Source organism: Lolium perenne, chromosome 2 (assembly GCF_019359855.2).
Source record: "Lolium perenne isolate Kyuss_39 chromosome 2, Kyuss_2.0, whole genome shotgun sequence".
Lineage (NCBI taxonomy): Eukaryota > Viridiplantae > Streptophyta > Magnoliopsida > Poales > Poaceae > Lolium > Lolium perenne.
Window position 1 is genome coordinate 3,316,210 of NC_067245.2, and position 6,028 is coordinate 3,322,237.

Below are 6,028 nucleotides of genomic sequence, written 5' to 3' on the forward strand. Positions count from 1 at the left end.
GTTAACTCTTATGCAAGACTTATTGATGCTTGTCTTGAAGTACTATTCATGAAAAGTCTTTGCTATATGATTCACTTGTTTACTCATGTCATTTACATTGTTTTGATCGCTGCATTCACTACATATGCTTTACAAATAGTATGATCAAGGTTATGATGGCATGTCACTCCACAAATTATCTTTGTTATCGTTTTACCTGCTCGGGACGAGCAGAACTAAGCTTGGGGATGCTGATACGTCTCCAACGTATCGATAATTTCTTATGTTCCATGCCACATTATTGATGTTATCTACATGTTTTATGCACACTTTATGTCATATTCGTGCATTTTCTGGAACTAACCTATTAACAAGATGCCGAAGTGCCGATTCTTTGTTTTACATTGTTTTTGGTTTCAGAAATCCTAGTAAGGAAATATTCTCGGAATTGGATGAAATCAACGCCCAGGGTCCTATTTTGCCACGAAGCTTCCAGAAGTCCGAAGAGGAGACGAAGTGGGGCCACGAGGTGGCCACACCCTAGGGCGGCGCGGCCCACCCCTTGGCCGCGCGGCCCTGTGGTGTGGGCCCCTCGTGCCGCCTCCTGACCTGCCCTTCCGCCTACTTAAAGCCTCCGTCGCGGAACCCCCAGTACCGAGAGCCACGATACGGAAAACCTTCCAGAGATGCCGCCGCCGCCAATCCCATCTCGGGGGATTCAGGAGATCGCCTCCGGCACCCTGCCGGAGAGGGGAATCATCTCCCGGAGGACTCTACGCCGCCATGGTCGCCTCCGGAGTGATGTGTGAGTAGTCTACCCCTGGACTATGGGTCCATAGCAGTAGCTAGATGGTTGTCTTCTCCCCATTGTGCTTAATTGTCGGATCTTGTGAGCTGCCTAACATGATCAAGATCATCTATCTGTAATTCTATATGTTGCGTTTGTTGGGATCCGATGAATAGAGAATACTTGTTATGTTGATTATCAAAGTTATGTCTATGTGTTGTTTATGATCTTGCATGCTCTCCGTTATTAGTAGATGCTCTGGCCAAGTTGATGCTAGTAACTCCAAGAGGGAGTATTTATGCTCGATAGTGGGTTCATGTCTCCGTGAATCTGGAGGAGTGACAAGAACCTCTAAGGTTATGGATGTGCTGTTGCCACTAGGGATAAAACATTGGTGCTATGTTCGAGGATGTAGTCACTGATTACATTACGCGCAATACTTAATGCAATTGTCTGTTGTTTTCAACTTAATACTGGAGGGGGTTCGGATGATAACCTGAAGGTGGACTTTTTAGGCATAGATGCATGCTGGATAGCGGTCTATGTACTTTGTCGTAATGCCCAATTAAATCTCACAATACTCATCATAATATGTATGTGCATGGTCATGCCCTCTTTATTTGTCAATTGCCCAACTGTAATTTGTTCACCCAACATGCTGTTTATCTTATGGGAGAGACACCTCTAGTGAACTGTGGACCCCGGTCCAATTCTCTATACTGAAATACTATCTCTTACAATCTTTGTTCTACCGTTCTCTGCAAACAATCATCATCCACACTATACATCTAATCCTTTGTTACAGCAAGCCGGTGAGATTGACAACCTCACTGTTTCGTTGGGGCAAAGTACTTTGGTTGTGTTGTGCAGGTTCCACGTTGGCGCCGGAATCTCTGGTGTTGCGCCGCACTAAATCCCGCCGCCATCAACCTTCAACGTGCTTCTTGACTCCTACTGGTTCGATTAAACCTTGGTTTCTTACTGAGGGAAACTTGCCGCTGTGCGCATCACACCTTCCTCTTGGGGTTCCCAACGGACGTGTCAACTGCACGCATCAAGGAGTAGAAGCACCGACATTTTGTTGAGGAGGCGAGGATTCCTCCCCTTCAACTGACGTCTCCGAAACAACTAGAGTATGTGACGTACTCGTTCGAGCAGCCACATCAAAAGCTGGTACTTCTCCCTCATCATCACTGCGATTAAATGTTGGCAGCATAAAAAGCAAGATAGACAAAAATCTTCGAGTACAAAAATAAAAAAATAAAAAAGTGACTTACGAACTGATGAGGGCCTCAAGGTATGGATCATAAGCTGCCTTCTGACGTGAAGGAACAGCTTCTTCGGCTTTGGAGGTGCCGGAATCTTCGACATCATTCCTTTTCCTTTTGTTCTTTGGAGAAACAGCAGGAGGAGGAGATTGTGCCGATGCAGTGCCTTCAGAAGACCTCGCAGATTTTTGAGAATCTGCGGGTTCATTCACAAAAGAGGGGGCATCTTGGTTGTCGTCGGTGACAACGGCCCTTTCCTCGACTTCTCCACCTTCAGGAAGGGGAGGAAGCGAGACAAGGTTTGGATGGTTCTATACAAAAACAGGGGAAGATGTCAAAAAAGGAGTTACAAAAAGATAGCAAGGCAATAACAAATCAATCGACAAAGTTTACCTTGGGAAGCGCATTGGTGGCGCTGTACGGTTTTACACGACAAGAAGAAGGGACATAATCTTTTTTGCTGAGAGAGGAGATTTCTCGGACAAGCTTTTCCAAGTCCTTGACCTCCAAATCCGCTGACAACCGATCTGCGTCCTCGTCGCCAGCATACTTCCAGAGAGGGTATTTGCGAGCCTGAAGAGGCTGCACTCTGGTTCTAAGAAAATACGCTGTAATTTGGATACCTGACAACTCTTTGCCGCGAGTATTTTGCAACTCATGGATGCGAGTCATCAAGGCCTCTGTCGAAGTTTTTTCTTCTTCGGTAGCCTCTGCATCCCAGGAGCGGCGGCGAAGGATTTTCTCGGCACCATCGAATGGAGGGATGTTGTCTTCAGCACATCCATGGTTCTCCTCCTGAATGTACAACCACTTCTTGCGCCACCCTTGAACTGAGTCAGGGAGTTTGACGTCGAAGTAATCGACTGTGGGGCGAACAGAAATAACAACGCCGCCTATATTATAGGCGACATTGGGAGAGCCATTGCAGCGACAAAAGAAAATACGCTTCCATAGCGCCCAGTTAGGCTGGACGCCAAGGAAGGCCTCACAGAGGGTGATGAAAATGGAGATATGGAGGATAGAGTTGGGCGTGAGGTGGTGAAGTTGAAGACCATACACAAAAAGCAATCCACGGAGGAAAGGATGAATGGGGACGGAAAGACCGCGGATGAGATGGTCGACGAAACTTACCCGATACCCCATTGGAGGGGTTGGGTAGCTTTCTTCACTAGGGAAGCACAGCGCCTTAGGCTTCTTGCTAATCCCCAGCTTCTTCAAGAGATTGATGTCCTGGGTGGAAATTTTGGACCTTTCCCACTCCGCGCTTCCCAGATCTACGGCAGCCATTGACGATTCAGGCGTGCTGTGCTTGATCAACCGACGCGGTGGCATCAACAATGGTGCAGGAATACAGCTTGGAGAAGATGAGCTTAGGGAATTGTGGGGCGCAGGAGGAGGTTTTGCAGAGGAGAGTAGGAGAACGGCGCGAGCGGAAGTGCTCGAGGAAGAAGAAGGAGATCTTATATAGAGGTGCGGCGAAGCGGCGGACCGTTGGATGGAAAAGGGGTGCGGCAGATGATAACCACGTAGAAACAAGGGTAAAAAAGTATTTTAACACTGGAGAAGTTACGGTACATGCGCCAGTAAAAACGGAGGACGTGTGTCCCCCACCTACACGACGTGTCAAGATAATGGATAATTTGGGCCCGCAAGGCAGCGGGAGAAAACTTCCCGCAAATTTTCGGATTCGCAATCGTGGCTATCGTCAGCAATAACGTCACCTTGTCAGAGAGAAAAATTCGACTCAACAGCGGCATAAAAAGGCGACATGCAAAAATATTGAAGATCCTTTGATCAAATACAAGTTTTTGATCAAATGCTCGGGGGCTACTTTGAAAAAATGAAAAGATCAAGAAAGGCAAAATAGAAATGGCGTGAGCCTATGATCAAATACAAATATTTTTTCATAGCCTCGGGGACTACTCCCATCGGGAGCGCTGTTCGCGCACCCGAGAAATTATAAAATTTTGAGAGAAAGAAAATATAGCGGCATAAGGCGTGGAGCCTACAACCAAGCATAAGTCCTTGGCTGTAGCCTCGGGGGCTACTCCCATCGGGAACGCTGTTCGCGTGCCCGATGAAATTATAAAAAAGAAAGAAAGAATGAAAAGAAGAAAGATAGAAGAGCAAAAGAGTATATTTCGAGTTATAAATAACTCTGCATATACTCCCATCGGGAGAGCAATATAAGTCATCTTTGACTCAATAAAATGTGCCATTCCAACAGCCGAATAAGCACTCGACAATATATTCTCAGAACGCCAAAGTTGCAATCAATTTCTGAATGCCGCAAAACTTTGCGAAGGTAAGACCCCAGATCCGTTCTGTGAGGCGTGGCGCCGTCTCTGACGTCGGTTTGCTACTTTTATCCGTATCAACAGATACGAAGAAAAATCCTAACGGACGCGTTAGGTACCCGATAAATATGACTGGGACTCGACAGAATGGTAAGACCTTAAACGGCACCTGTCGAAGTTTACACCATTATCCCGAGATCATGTCTAGGGACGTGATTTTGAAGTAGGTTTTTGCGGATTGCCACTAGAGCAGTTAACTAGTACCTGATCCGACAGATGAACTAGCCCCAACTACCATTATCCCTGCACAATATAGAAATTTATGTGAAGAAATATAGAAAAGTTTTAAATTGTCGAGTAAAAATAAACAGTGGAGATTTTCCCTGACTCTGCGATTCAAGCAAAATCTCGGGGGCTACTGGCATAGGCATCCCCAATGGGCCTGCCGATGATAGTACCCGGGGTTTACTGAAGGCCCACTACCCGAAGAATAAGAAGACTCGGAAGCCCAAGATATTGTTAAGGAAAGCTAGAGTTGTAATAGGAAGCATTATTTGTAATCCTACGGGAGGAGTTAGAAACCTTCCCGGACTCTGTAACTTGTACAATACGAACCCCTCGGCTCCGCCTCCTATATAAGGGGGAGTCGAGGGACACAGAAAGCATCGAATCTACTGTCAACACAACCTTAGTTTTATATTCGTCGAGTACTTTTCGGCTGAAACCTTCGAGATCTACTTGCCCTCTACATCCAACTAAACCCTAGTCTACAATCCGTAGGCATTGACAAGTTAATACCTTGTCAGCGCCCCCTAGTGTGTGGTCCCACCAGGGCCCCTCCGAGGCTGCCCTTCCGCCTACTTAAGGACTCCGTCGCGAAAACCCTAAAGGAATAAGCCACGGGACGAGAAAAGTTACACAGCCGCCGCCATCGCGAAGCCAAGATTGGGGGGACAGAAGTCTCTGTTCCGGCACGCCGCCGGGACGGGGAAGTGCCCCCGGAAGGCATCTCCATCGACACCACCGCCATCTTCATCGTCGTTGCTGTCTCCCATGATGAGGAGGGAGTAGTTCTCCCTCGAGGCTAAGGGCTGTACCGGTAGCTATGTGGTTCATATCTCTCTCCCATGTGATCTTTATGTGATCATGAGCTTTGTGATCTAGTTGAATATCATCTATGTGCTACTCTAGTGATGTTATTAAAGTAGTCTATTCCTCCTTCATGATGTAATGGTGACAGTGTGTGCATCATGTAGTACTTGGCGTAGGTTATGATTGTAATCTTTTGTAGAATATGGAGTTAACTATTACTATGATAGTATTGATGTGATCTATTCCCCCTTTCATAGTGTAATGGTGACAGTGTGTGCGCTATGTTAGTTCTCGGTATAATTGCAATGATCTATTATGCACTCTAAGGTTATTTAAATATGAACATCGAATGTTGTGGAGCTTGTTAACTCCGGCATTGAGGTGCTCTTGTAGCCCTACACAATGAATGGTGTTTGTCATCCAACAAGAGAGTGTAGAGAAAGTAGTATTTGTTTATTCAGTTATGTGATCAATGTTGAGAGTGTCCACTAGTGAAAGTATGATCCCTAGGCCTTGTTTCCGAATAAGTTACACCACAGAGAATTGCTTCCCACGCTAGCAAGCTATTTTCTGGCACCGCTTGTTTACTGTTTTACTGCATCTTT